General features: G+C 41.7%; 1 protein-coding gene across 1 annotated transcript in view; it reads left to right on the forward strand.

Annotated features, from left to right (window-relative positions):
• Positions 1-12236: 12236 nt before the first annotated feature.
• Positions 12237-14329, forward strand: part of LOC135550087 (protein PRRC2A-like) — a 51979-nt gene continuing 49886 nt past the window's right edge. The window contains 1 exon segment of the mRNA XM_064980560.1: positions 12237-12339. The gene's annotated coding sequence lies outside the window, so the exon portion shown is untranslated.

A 14329-nucleotide genomic window follows, 5' to 3' on the forward strand; every position in this document is an offset into this window, starting at 1 on the left:
GACTTGCCTAGTAAAATAAAGGTAAAAATATATAAATACAGTGCATTGGGAAAGTATTCAGACCCCTTGACTTTTTCCACATTTTGTTACGTTACAGCCTTATTCTAAAATGGATTAATCTACACACAATACCGCATAATGACAAAGCAAAAACAGGTAAATGTTATTTGCAAATGTGTATATATATATTTTTTAATTACATCACATTTACATAAGTTTTCAGACCCTTTACTCAATACTTTGAAGTACTTTTGACAGCAATTACAGCCTTGTCTTGGGTATGACGCTACAAGCTTAGCACACCTGTATTTGGGGAGTTTCTTCCATTTTTCTCTGCAGGTCCTCGCAAGCTTTGAGGTTGGATGGGTAGCGTCGCTGCACAGCTATTTCAAATAGAATAAAATTTTATTTGGCACATACGGCCAATAGAATAGGTGTAGACCGTACCGTTAAATGCTTACTTATAAGCCCTTAACCAACAATTCAGTTTTAATAAAATAGTGTTAAGAAAATATTTACTAAATAAACTAAAGTAAAAAAGAATACAATAAAAAAAACATTAATGAGGCTATATACAGGGGGTACCGGTACCGAGTCAATGTGCAGGAGGACAGGTTAGTCGAGGTCATTTATAAATGTAGGTAGGGGTAAAGTGACTACGCATAGGTAATAAACAGTGAGTAGCAGCAGGGTAAAAACAAAGGGGGGATGTCAATGCAAATAGTCCGGGTGACCATTTGATTAATTGTTCAGCAGTTTTATGGCTTGGGGTAGAAGCTGTTAAGTAGCCTTTTGGACCTAGACTTGGCTCTCTGGTACCACTTGCTGTGCTGTATCAGAGAGAACAGTCTATGTATGACTTGGGTGACTGGAGTCTTTTGACAATTTTTGGGGGTCTTTTTTGGGGTCTGACACCACCTATTATACAGGTCCTTGATTGCAGGAAGCTTGGCCCCAGTGATGTACTGGGCACGAACGCACTACCCTCTGTAGCGTCTTACAGCAGTTGCCATACCAGGCGGTGATTTAACCGGTCAGGATGTTCTCAATGGTGCAGCTGTAGAACTATTTGAGGATCTGAGGACCCGTTGTCGTGCCCTCTTCACAACTTTCTTGGTGTGTTTGGACAATGGATAGTTTGTTGATGTGGACATCAAGGAACTCTCGACCCGCTCCACTACAGCCCCGTTGATGTGAATGGGTGCATGTTCGGCCCCCCTTTTCCTGTAGTCCACGACCATGTCCTTTGTCTTGTTCACGTTGAGGGAGAGGTTGTTGTTCTAGCACCATACTGCCAGGTCTCTGACCTCCTCCCTATAGGCTGTCTCATAATTGTCGGTGATCAGGCCTACCACCGTTGTGTCATCAGCAAACTTAATGATGGTGTTGGAGTTGTACTTGGCCACGCAGTCGTGGGTGAACAGGCAGTATAGGACGGGACTAAGCACACACCCCTGAGGGGCCCCTGTGTTGAGGATCAGCATAGCAGATGTGTTGTTGCCTACCCTTACCACTTGGGGGCGGCCCGTCAGGAAGTCCAGGATCCAGTTGCAGAGGGAGGTGTTTAGTCCTAGGGTCCTTAGCTTAGTGAGGACCTTTGTGGGCACTATGGTGTTGAACGCTGAGCTGTAGTCAGCGTTCAAAAAACAGAATTCTCACATAGGTGTTCCTTTTGTCCAGGTGGGAAAGGGCATTGTGGAGTGTGATTGCGTCATCTGTGGATCTGTTGGGGTGGTATTTGAATTGGAGAGAGTCTAGGGTTTCCGGGATGATGGTGTTGATGTGAGCCATGACTTCCTTAGATTTCGTGCACCAGCTGTTGTTTACAAATATACATAGACCCTTACCCCTTGTCTTATCAGAGGTTGCTGTTCTTTCCTGCCGAAAAACCTTAAAACCCACAAGCTGTATGTTATTCCTGTCGTTGTTCAGCCATGACTCGGTGAAACAAAAGATATTACGTTTTTTAATGTCCCTTTGTTAGGATATACGCGATTGTCGTTCGTCTATTTTATTATCGATTGATAGTGCGTTGGCTAATAGGACCGATGGTAAAGGTAGATTACACTCTCTGCGACAGATCCAGACAAGGCACTTGGACCTTCGTCCCTGATAACTCTGTCTCTTTCTCCTGAGAGTGACAAAGATGAGGGCTTTGTCGGGCATCTGAAGTAAATCCTTACCATCCAACTCGTTGAAGGAAAATTAGTCCTCCAGTACAGGTTGAGTAGTCGCTGTCCTGATATCTAGAAGCTCTTTTCGGTCATAATCCAGTTCAGAATAAAAAAGATGTATTGTATTTTAACAGAAACAGTTCCAACCTAGACTTCCTTTCAACAATATTTCTACAGTAAGATGTACAGTAGGCCTGATCATTTTTCATCTGTACTGTTAGTGCAACGCTAAGTATCAAAAAGCCTGTGTGTGTGTTCTGTTATTCAACTGTGTGACATGATCAATTAGTTTATTACAGTTCAGAATGAAAATTGTATTTTAACAGCACCAGTTCCAACCTAGACAGATATGCAAGAGTGTTTTTAATGGGGGAAAATAAACATTAATATATATTTATATGGATATTTAATGTCATTGTTATTTGTTTTGTGTATACTGCATTTGTTTTAGGCATAAGGGCAATGTACCAATATTTATGTATAGTTGCATATTTTCCTAAGCTTGTGTAACGGATGTGAAACGGCTATGCTGTTGACCCAGATCACTGGTTGCTGCGGAAAAGGAGGAGGTCAAAAGGGGGGTGGTTGTAACGGATGTGAAACGGCTAGCTTAGTTAGCGGTGGTGCGCGCTAAATAGCGTTTCAATCGGTGACGTCACTTGCTCTGAGACCTTGAAGTAGTAGTTCCCCTTGCTCTGCAAGGGCCGCGGATTTTGTGGAGCGATGGGTAACGATGCTTCGCGGGTGACTGTTGTTGATGTGTGCAGAGGGTCCCTGGTTTGCACCCGGGTATGGGCGAGGGGACAGTCTAAAGTTATACTGTTACACTTGGGTCCCAGGAAAAACAGAATTTCTAAATTGGGTCCCAGGCTGAATAAGTTTAAGAACCCAAGCTATTACATCAATAAACAGTCATCTTATTAATCATTACCTCTTATCATATCATCATTCTGAACAGTCGTAACCATCTTGGATCTGCAAAAGCCCCAGCCTTACTCATGATTCAGTACTACACAAAATGGTTTATTTACTAGCTATTTTTTTTTCACCTTTATTTAACCAGGTAGGCTAGTTGAGAACAAGTTCTCATTTGCAACTGCGACCTGGCCAAGATAAAGCATAGCAGTGTGAACAGACAACACAGAGTTACACATGGAGTAAACAATTAACAAGTCAATAACACAGTAGAAAAAAAGGGGAGTCTATATACATTGTGTGCAAAAGGCATGAGGAGGTAGGCGAATAATTACAATTTTGCAGATTAGCACTGGAGTGATAAATGATCAGATGGTCATGTACAGGTAGAGATACTGGTGTGCAAAAGAGCAGAAAAGTAAATAAATAAAAACAGTGTGGGGATGAGGTAGGTGAAAATGGGTGGACTATTTACCAATAGACTATGTACAGCTGCAGCGATCGGTTAGCTGCTCAGATAGCACATGTTTGTAGTTGGTGAGGGAGATAAAAGTCTCCAACTTCAGGGATTTTTGCAATTCGTTCCAGTCACAGGCAGCAGAGTACTGGAACGAAAGGCGGCCAAATGAGGTGTTGGCTTTAGGGATGATCAGTGAGATACACCTGCTGGAGCGCGTGCTACGGATGGGTGTTGCCATCGTGACCAGTGAACTGAGATAAGGCGGAGCTTTACCTAGCATGGACGTGTAGATGACCTGGAGCCAGTGGGTCTGGCGACGAATATGTAGCGAGGGCCAGCTGACTAGAGCATACAAGTCGCAGTGGTGGGTGGTATAAGGTGCTTTAGTGACAAAACGGATGGCACTGTGATAAACTGCATCCAGTTTGCTGAGTAGAGTGTTGGAGGCAATTTTGTAGATGACATCGCCGAAGTCGAGGATCGGTAGGATAGTCAGTTTTACTAGGGTAAGTTTGGCGGCGTGAGTGAAGGAGGCTTTGTTGCGGAATAGAAAGCCGACTCTTGATTTGATTTTCGATTGGAGATGTTTGATATGAGTCTGGAAGGAGAGTTTACAGTCTAGCCAGACACCTAGGTACTTATAGGTGTCCACATATTCAAGGTCGGAACCATCCAGGGTGGTGATGCTAGTCGGGCGTGCGGGTGCAGGCAGCGATCGGTTGAAAATCATGCATTTGGTTTTACTAGCGTTTAAGAGCAGTTGGAGGCCACGGAAGGAGTGTTGTATGGCATTGAAGCTCGTTTGGAGGTTAGATAGCACAGTGTCCAAGGACGGGCCGGAAGTATATAGAATGGTGTCGTCTGCGTAGAGGTGGATCAGGGAATCGCCCGCAGCAAGAGCAACATCATTGATATATACAGAGAAAAGAGTCGGCCCGAGAATTGAACCCTGTGGCACCCCCATAGAGACTGCCAGAGGACCGGACAGCATGCCCTCCGATTTGACACACTGAACTCTGTCTGCAAAGTAATTGGTGAACCAGGCAAGGCAGTCATCCGAAAAACCGAGGCTACTGAGTCTGCCGATAAGAATATGGTGATTGACAGAGTCGAAAGCCTTGGCAAGGTCGATGAAGACGGCTGCACAGTACTGTCTTTTATCGATGGCGGTTATGATATCGTTTAGTACCTTGAGTGTGGCTGAGGTGCACCTGTGACCGGCTTGGAAACCAGATTGCACAGCGGAGAAGGTACGGTGGGATTCGAGATGGTCAGTGACCTGTTTGTTGACTTGGCTTTCGAAGACCTTAGATAGGCAGGGCAGGATGGATATAGGTCTGTAACAGTTTGGGTCCAGGGTGTCTCCCCCTTTGAAGAGGGGGATGACTGCAGCAGCTTTCCAATCCTTGGGGATCTCAGACGATATGAAAGAGAGGTTGAACAGGCTGGTAATAGGGGTTGCGACAATGGCGGCGGATAGTTTCAGAAATAGAGGGTCCAGATTGTCAAGCTAACTAAATGAGAAAACAGGATAACATACATACTTAATACACAACCCTAGTAAACTGTTTAAAATATGCCAACTTGTTACACAGAAAATTAATAAGACCCAAGGAACTTGACGCTCTTGACCCGCTCCACCACAGCCCTGTCGATGTGGATGGGGGCACGCTATTCCCTTTTTCTCCTGTAGTTCAAGATCAGCTCCTTGGTCTTACTGCCCTCCTTCCTGTAGCCATCGTTTCAGCAAACTTGATGGTGGTGTTGGAGTCGTGCGTGGCCAAGCAATCATGGGTGAACAGGGACTACAGGAGGGGACTAAGCACACACCCCTAAGGGGCCCCCGTGTTGATTATCAGCGTGGAGCTGGTGTTGTTGCCTACCCTCACCACCTGGGACTGACCCATCAGCAAGTCCATGATCCAGTTGCAGAGGGAGGTGTTCAGTCCCAGGGTCACATTGTTATTTCCCCCTTGTACAGATGGGAGAGGGCACTGTGAAGTGCAATTGAGATTGCGTCATCTGTGGATCTGTTGGGGCGGTATTCAAATTGGGTCCAGGGTGTCTGGGATGATGACTTTCAAAGCACTTCATAATTACAGATGTGAGTGCTACAGGGTTATAGTCATTTAGGCAGGTTACCTTGGATTTCTTGGGAACAAGGAAAATGGTGGTCATAATGATACATGTTGGGATTACAGACTGGGACAAGGAGAGATCGGAAATGTACATAAAGACACTTGCCAGCTGGTCTGCCCATGCTTTGAGAACACACCCTGGTATTCCGTCTGGCCCGGTGGCCTTGCGAGTGTTAACCTGTGTAAAGATTTTACTCACATCGGCCACGGAGAGAGAAATCATAGAGTCATCCAGAACCACATGGGCTTTCATGCAGACTCAGTGTTGCATTTCTCGAAGCAAGCATAAAAGGCATTTTACTTGTTTGGGAGTTCTGCATCACTGTGCATCTCACTGCTGGGCTTCTCTTTGTAATCTGTTATCGTCTGCAAGCCCTGCCACACATGACGAACATCGGAGACGGTGTAATAGGATTCCACCTTATGAATGAGTCCTTAGTCCTCCAAAATAATTAATGGAATTCTACAGTATTTCAATGAAATGTTTCAAGGACAAAATTACATGTACTTAACGGCTTGTCGACAACTTCCAGTGAAATTGGAGGGCGCGCAATTCAAATAAATAATCATAAAAATTATGGATATTAAACATTTAGGTACATACAAGTGTCTTATATCAGTTAAAAGCTTCAATTATTGTTAATCTAACTGCACTGTTTGATTTACAATAGGCTTTACAGCGAAAGCATGCCATGCGATTGTTTGAGGAAGGCGCCCTACATCAACATATTTTTCCACCGGTACAGGCTTCATAAAATCACAAATAGTGATGAAATATTCACGTAATTTTTGAAAATCTTCCTCTGATTTGCAATTCAAAGAGCCCCAGCTACAACATGTAGTGTCATTTCGTTAGATATAATCCTTCTTTATATCCCAAAAAGTCAATTTAGTTGGCGCCATCGATTTGAGTAATCCACTCGTTCAACATGCAGAGAATGGAATCTGAAAAACTACATCTACACTTTGGTTCAACAAGTCAAAATACATTTCTATCTATTCCGCAGGTACCCTAAAATGTAATTAAACTATAATATTTCATATGGAAAGAAGTCTCTTCAGTAGGAAAGCAAAATTAGCAAGAGCGCCTCCTCTTCGTTGCGTGCTGAAACAGGGATTTCCAAACTGGTGTTGTCTACTAAAACTCATATTTCATCTTCATTATTCAAGTTACAAGCCTGAAACCTTGAACAAAGACTGTTGACATCTAGTGGACGCCACAGGAATTGCAATCTGGGAGCTGGAATTGCATATGTCCCTATGCTTTCCATTGCAAGAGCATGGGCTCTCAAATGTTTTTCTTTTTCTGGTTGGTTTTTCTTTGGATTCTTTCCTACCATGTCAATTGTGTTATAGTCTCATACATTATTTGAACATTTCTACAAACTTCAAAGTGATTTCTATCCAATGGTGCCAATTATATGCCTCCTCTGGCTTCTGGGCCTGAGTAACAGGCAGTTTACTTTGGGCACATCAGTCTGGCGGAAATTCAGAAAAAAAGACCCTAGCCTGAAGTAGTTTTCAAGTATCTTTTGTTGTAATAGGGAGAGCAACATTAGTATCTCTTAACATTATACCTTAAGGAAAGTGTTTCTTTATTTTATTTTATTTATGTTTAGCTCACATAATATAATTTAAAAGTATGCATTTAGGTGTCCAATAGAATAAACATGGCAAAAATGTATGTAGACAAGAAGCAAGATGACGCTGGCTGCAGTGAATTGCTGCCATCTTACTGTCTCCTGACCAATTTTGCTATTTTGTGTTTTTTTTACGCTGATCTTCATTTTTTTGTACATAATGTCTCCGCCATCATTTCCTATGAACGAAAACTTCTGGACATCAGAACAGTGATCACTAACCTCAAAATGGATGAAGACTACATCAGCAAGCATCAAGACCGCCATTACCCTCTGTTTTGTCGGCGAATGTACAATCACTATAGAACAAACTGGACGAGCTCCGTTCGAAACTATCCTATCAATGGGACCCAAAGTACTATAATATCCTGTGTTTCTCGGAATCGTGACTTAACAAGGACATGGATAATATACACCTCACTGGCTTTTCCTTGAGAGGAGGTGAGATGTGTCTCTTTGTTAACAGCTGGTGCACAATCTCTAATCTTAAGGAAGTTTCAAGTTTTTGCTCGCCTGAGTTAGAATATTTAATTTTCAAAGCTGTCTGTTTACCACCACAAACTGATGCTGGCACTAAGACCGCACTCAACGAGCTGTATAGGGCTGTAAGCAAACAAGAAACTGCACATCCAGAGGTGGTGCTTCTCATGGCTGGTGATTTGAATGCAGAGAAACTGAAATCCGTTTTACATCATTTTTACTAGCATGTCACCCGTGCAACTAGAAGCAACAAAGCTCTAGATCACCTGTCCTCCAAACGCAGAAACGCATACAAAGATCTCCCTCATCCTCCCTTTGGCAAATCTGACCATAACTCTATCCTTCTGATTCCTGCTTACAAGCAAAAACTTAAACAGGAAGTTCCAGTGACGCGCTCAATTTGGAAGTGGTCCGATGAAGTGGATCGGATGCTAATGTCATGACTGTCCTATGAGGATCAAAATGGGTCAGATCAGCTTGGCAGTGGCTGACAATAACCAGACCATCTCTCACCCGCAAAGGGAAGGAGGGAACTGGTGTGGGGGCTTTGACACCTCCACACCCGATCATAAATTAAGCAGGAGAGGACTCTCTCTCTACTCTCCAGTATTGGTGAGAGGAATGTGCCTTTGTTTCACAGACTTGTTTCTGCCAAAACTCTAACGTCCAAAAAGTGAATACAGGAAACAATATTTCTAATGCAACAATGTGGGGATTGGTCAGTGGGGAACTATGGAAAACAAATGTAATATTGGTTTTCATTTTGTGATGTTATTAAAAACGATATAACGGAAATATTGTAACTTGAAAAGTATATCCCCTTTATCTGTCAAGTCTTCATCCAATATCTTGTGCATATAATATGAACATGACGAAAATATTTTTGTTACGATATGAATGTGATTTTACTTTTCTAATAAATTAATTGTTTTTGATAATACTTTGCACAGTAACTAGACCCGCCCCGGAGTTAGGTCAGAGAGCTTGTCAGCATGATGGAACACCCTTTTGACCAAGAGTGCATAAAGGCTTGGAAGAGAAATCAACCTTTAGACCAGAAAAGCGTGGAGTGGGAGCTACATGTTTGAAATGGTAGGAACGTTGAACCTCAACACGAGGTGAAGAAATAAACTCATCTTTCTTAAGACCAGGAAAGAAGGGGAGCTGCAGCCCACATCTAAAGTGGTCTAAATCCTGACTTATCAACACGAGGAGGAAGAGGCGACAAACTCCCCTCTCAGACAATCACTGGTACAGCTGATTAATTTGTGTAGTACTGAATCATGAGCAAGGCTGGAGTTTTTGCAGAGCCAAGAAGATTACGATTGTTCAAAAAATTATTAATAAGATTACTGTTTATCGATGTAATAGGTAAAGACCTTATAGAGTTTAATTCGGGAGATGGTAACTCTTTAAACAACCTCTTCTGTGGTTCCCCAAATCCTAATGAGTTAATTGGCAACAGCTGCACTGAGCACAAAAGCTGACGCTTTTAAGGAGCAGGACACTGATCCGGACACTTATATGAAACCACTACGACCTACGACGAGCCATCAAACAGGCAAAACGTCAATACAGGACTACTACACCGGCTCTGACACTCGTTGGATGTGGCAAGGCTGGCAAGCTCTCACAGATTACATGCATACTCAGAGCATGAGCTGACCAGCTGGCAGGTGTCTTCATTTTCAACATCTCAACCTCTCTCTGTAATACGTACAGGTTTCAAGCAGACCACTATAGTCCCTGTGCCCAAGAAAGCCTAGGTAACCTGTCTAAATGACTATCGCCTCGTAGTACTCACATCTGTAGCCATGCTGGGCATTTCTGAACATATGAACATCTTGGCCATGTTCTGTTATAATCTCCACCCGGCACAGCCAAAAGAGGACTGGCCACCCCTCATAGCCTGGTTCCTCTCTAGGTTTCTTCCTATGTTTTGGCCTTTCTAGGGAGTTTTTCCTCGCCACCGTGCTTCTACACCTGCATTGCTTTCTGTTTGGGGTTTTAGGCTGGGTTTCTGTACAGCACTTTGAGATATCAGCTGATGTACAAAGGGCTATATAAATAAATTTGATTTGATTTGTAGCCATGAAATGCTTTGAAAATCTGGTCATGGCTCACATCAACACCATCATCCTAGACACCCTGGACCTCATATAGAGACTATGAGACCTCATATAGAGAGAAGGTGAGTGACCTGGCATTGTGGTGCCAGAACAACAACATCTCCCTCAATGTCAGCAAGGCAAAGGACCTGATCGTGCAATACAGGAAACTGGCTGCTGAGTACGCCCCATCCACATCGACGAGATTGTAGTGGAGCGGTTTGAGAGCTTCAAGTCCCTCGAGGTCCACATCACTAAAGAATTAACATGGTCCACACACACCAACACACAGTAGTGAAGAAGGCACGACAACGCCTCTTCCTCCTCAGGAGGCTGAAAAGATTTGGCATGGGCCTTCAGATCCTCAAAAAGTTCTACAGCTGCACATTTACATTTACATTTAAGTCATTGCACCATTGAGAGCATCGACTGGCTGCATCACAGCTTGGTATGGCAACTGCTTGGTTTGATTAATAAATGCATTTATATAGCTTTCAAAATATTTTTTACAATAGTGAGGGAGTGCAAAGATTTAGGTATGGTGGCTTCAACACAGCACCCCTTGATAGTCATCTAGTTAAGATATAGTACCTCACTGCAAAAATGGCTGAACTGATTTTTAAGCGTTACATTTTAAAATGACACTAGTGACCGGGGGCTTTCAAAAAGAAATTATAACACACAGACAGGCAAAGAAACTTCAAACTTCTTTTACAATGTATTTTCCTACTGGAAACAAGTGAAATAAATGAATGACGCACATGGAGGATCAATTCAATGTAATGACACATTAAATGTGGATGGAAAAGAAATGTGTTGCATTACGATGACCACCAGGGTGTACCCTTTCCATGCATACAAAATGTTTACACTTTTGGTGACTTGATCTAAATTGAACATGACCATTGCCACTGGTGGAAAAAGTATTCAATTGTCATACATTAGTAAAGATACCTTTAATAGAAAATGACTCAAGTATAAGTGAAAGCCACCAAGTAAAATACTACTTGAGTAAAAATCTAAAAGTATTTGCTTTTAAACATACTTAAGTATCAAAAGTAAATGTAATTGCCAAAATATACTTAAGTATCAAAAGTAAAAGTATGAATCATTTCACTTTCCTTATATTAAGCAAACCAGACAGCATGATTTTCTTGTGTTTTAATTTGCTGATAGCCAGGGGCACACTACAACACTGACATAATTTACAAACGAAGCATTTATGTTGAGTAAGTCCAACAGATCAGAGGCAGTAGGGATGACCCGGGATGTTATCTTGATAGGTGTGTGAATTGGATAATTTTTGTGCCTGCTAAGCATTCAAAATGTAAAGAGAACTTTTGGGTGTCAAGGAAAATGTATGAAGTAAAAAGTACATGACTTTCTTTAGGAATGTAGTGGAGTAAAAGTAAAAGAAGTACAGATTTTAAAAAACGATTTAAGTAGTACTTTAATGTATTTTTACTTAATTACTTTACACCACTAACCATAGCTGGTGATTTACGGCCTCTGACCAAAATTGACAGAGTGGTTGAACTTCTGGTCTAAAAAAACATGTTAAAAACCGCTACAAAACACTCCAAGCCAACTCACAATACATCAATCAACAATAGGTTTGGAGCGTTTTCTAACATGTTTTAGACACATTTTCATAATGCATTGTAATCAATGGCAATGTTACAACCATTTTTTTCTGTAATGAAACAAAATATTTAAAAACTGTTTGGGTGATCAGCTACAAGCACAGAAAGATTGAACATGTAAACATGGGTGAACTTCTCCTTTAATTATATGGTCATGCATGAGAGATGATCAAGAGGGATAAACCATAAACTATTGAATTGCATTATAGTGAGAATGAAAAACACACACTTGATTTTGTTTTAGTGTTCATAAATAGCAGCCAGACAGTGTGACACGATAAACATTGCGTTCAAAACAACTGGGGACTCTGGAAAAATATGAGGTTAAATCAGTGATCTTCAAGTACGACAGTCGAAGTTCTCGAAAGTGGTCCGAGATCCCCAGTTGGAAATTCGAGTTGGGATGACCGTTCAAAATGAGTTTCCCTCGTCTGACCACATTTTTCCGAGTTCCCAGTTGTTTTGAACGCGGCAACAGTAGACTGTTCCCTGGATGAACTGCTACAAATACATTACGTAAATGTTTCCACGACATGAAAATGTAGGGTACAGGGCGTGATTTAAATCCATGCAAATTGAAAATAATCCAACATTTTAGATCTGATAGGCCAAAATGCGGATTCGGAACTCATTATTTTAATCTGACCCCGCCCTCTTTGCGTGCCCTCCGCCCCCCTCTGCACTACGGTCTGTAGTAGCCGTTGACGGCTCTTGTAGTGACGGATCAAGTTCTCCTGTAATATTTTTATTTTGTTTTGTGGAAAAAGAAAAAGGAGTACAAGTAAGCCGCTTTACACACGTCAATCTACAGTAACCCCTCTCTGGTTGTATAATATAAATACATTTGTAGTTTCAGCTAGCAAGCTAGGGTAAACGTTACTTTATAGCACCAGCGTGAGCAATAAGCTAGTGTAGTAAGCTAACGTGATTACATTATTCTGCCGTACAACCTCGAGACAAGTCGGGACAAGACCAGGTTAGTAGCTACATATTGTATTTCCTGATGTAAAAAAAAAGTTAGTTATATTATAGTGGATATGTAACGATGGCAACCGCAATAGATGTGTGCTAATGAGGTAACCTTAGTTAACTAGCTAATGTTAGCATCGGCTAACAGTCACTCGCTAGCGAGAATAGTGTTGGTTAACAATCTGCTCAATTGCTGTCTGGTTTTGTTCTTAACAGGGCGAGTTGTAGGACGATATATTGGAGATGGCTAGGTTACTATTTTCGATTCGATAGTTATACAATAAGCTGGTTACACAACAGCCAATTGTGTTTTCACAACGTGGGTGAATGTTCAATGTTCGTATCGTCAACGCAAGTAACGTTAGCTAACTAGCTAGATTCATTGCTCACCGGTTTGTTCTAAAGATGGGCCTACCCGCACCGCCATTTTGTTTTGTTATCTTAATGAAATAATTTGCCAAATCGCCTAGTTCCTAGTATTTGGGCTTTATACGATCCTTATTATCGTATTAAATGTGAGTTATGATTGACGTATCCACTGTGATTCCACGAGGAATGCAACTAAATTAATTTCACCAACTGGATATGCATTACGAAACATCGCAGCCCCCCCCCCCCAACGTGAATATGGAGGCCGCATTAACTACCTACCTAGCTGTTCACTGAGCTAACGTTGGGTACAGTGAATTATATGCGCTAACAACCGTTTTTGTTTAAGCGTATTCTTGGGATGTGTGTTTGTTTGACCATTGCCGTTGAGTGTACTGTGTTAGCGGTTGTGATGCTGATGATGACAGGCTGTCGCTGGTCCTGAACTCCTTTCTGTGTTAAAGGCCCTTTCCTGGTGTATTGTAGCGATGGCTTCCATAGCTGCCCTGTTAATCCCCGCACAACATGCAATTTGCCGGCCATCCCACGACCTAATTTTCTAATCTCATTGGGCTATTGAGGCACACGAGGTTCACTGCTATTTGGTAGTTTTTGAGACAATAGTATGACTTTCAAGTATATTTAAATCATTAAGGCAATATTCACTAAATTACAATCGTGCATTGAAAACATTCTTGATTCATCATCTGGCATAGTTATTGATGGGTGCCTTCCTGTCTTTACTGTTGCAGTCTTTAAATGTGTCAAGTTATCTTGTCAATTGCTCTTGTGGTTTGCAGTGCACTATTGAATACCCATTTAACATGACAATGTTTATGCTATGTACTTGCCATGGACCATAACTGTGTCAAGGCTTGTCACTGCTCCTTCTCTCTTGATATAACTACATGAAATCACAGTATAGTGATGCTGCCCATTTTCTGGCAAGATTGTCAGAGCTCAACATTTCAGTTACAGCATAAACAGTTACTGTTTATTTCAATCTTGCCAGAAAATGTTACTGAAATGTTGAGCTCTGACAATCTTGCCAGAAAATGGGCAGGATCACTATATATATTATGTGTGTGTATATATATATATATCTCACACACACAAACGTTTGGATACACCTACTCATTCCAGGGGTTTTACATTTTATTTTACTAGAATACTAGTGAAGACATAAACTATGAAAGAACACACAACTATCCTGGCATTGCGAATACCATGCTCTACCACCTGAGCTACAGAGGATCTCAGATAAGCATATATTCATTTGATATTCCTCAACTCATTGTGCATCTTCCAATTTATCTCCATCTTGTTAAATTACATTGAGGGCAACATTTACCTCTAACAAGATGGCACTGCCTACAAGACTGAGATTGTTTTTGTAATGTTTGACAGGGTTTGTACCAAACTAAAATATAATC

This window comes from Oncorhynchus masou, chromosome 12 (assembly GCF_036934945.1).
Source record: "Oncorhynchus masou masou isolate Uvic2021 chromosome 12, UVic_Omas_1.1, whole genome shotgun sequence".
Lineage (NCBI taxonomy): Eukaryota > Metazoa > Chordata > Actinopteri > Salmoniformes > Salmonidae > Oncorhynchus > Oncorhynchus masou.